The sequence below is a fragment of the Brassica oleracea genome, chromosome C5, assembly GCF_000695525.1.
Source record: "Brassica oleracea var. oleracea cultivar TO1000 chromosome C5, BOL, whole genome shotgun sequence".
NCBI classification, from domain to species: domain Eukaryota; kingdom Viridiplantae; phylum Streptophyta; class Magnoliopsida; order Brassicales; family Brassicaceae; genus Brassica; species Brassica oleracea.
The window spans coordinates 41,193,810-41,194,383 of NC_027752.1; positions in this window are offsets into that span (position 1 = coordinate 41,193,810).

Genomic DNA, 574 nt, shown 5'->3' on the forward strand with positions numbered 1-574 from the left:
TTTCATCCCAGAGAAATCGAGTTTAAAGAGTTGAAATCATGCTTGGTCGGTTCAAATCAAGTGGAAATCAATCCGGATATAATCATACAAAACCAAAAAAATCGATTTGGGATTCTTTCCTCGGCACGGGATCGATTGATCTATTCTTACAGATCGGTCGATCTGTGTAAATCGACCTTCGGCGATCGAGTGAAATGGACCAGGTCGATCAGTATATATTTCGCGTTTTTTTTGTTCTGAATAATGATCGGGATCGATCGATCCACTATAACTTGTAAAGTGGGATCGATCGATCCCCCTTGTCGAACTCAATATATATCTTTTTAAAAAAATTACAATTTTAAGGGCATTACTGCCATTTTGGAAAAAATTAGTCTAATAGGATATAAAGTAGTATAAATTAGTCTAAATGGACATAGTTACCATTTTTTTGCTCTAGATTTCCCTTTTTTATATTAGCTAAACAAAGCAAATTACTAACAATCTAACATCAAATATATAAAGATGTATACTCTTCTTTTTTTCTAACGCAAGATATGAAAGCCCTTGATTTTTTTTTTGTTGAGAAAACTTG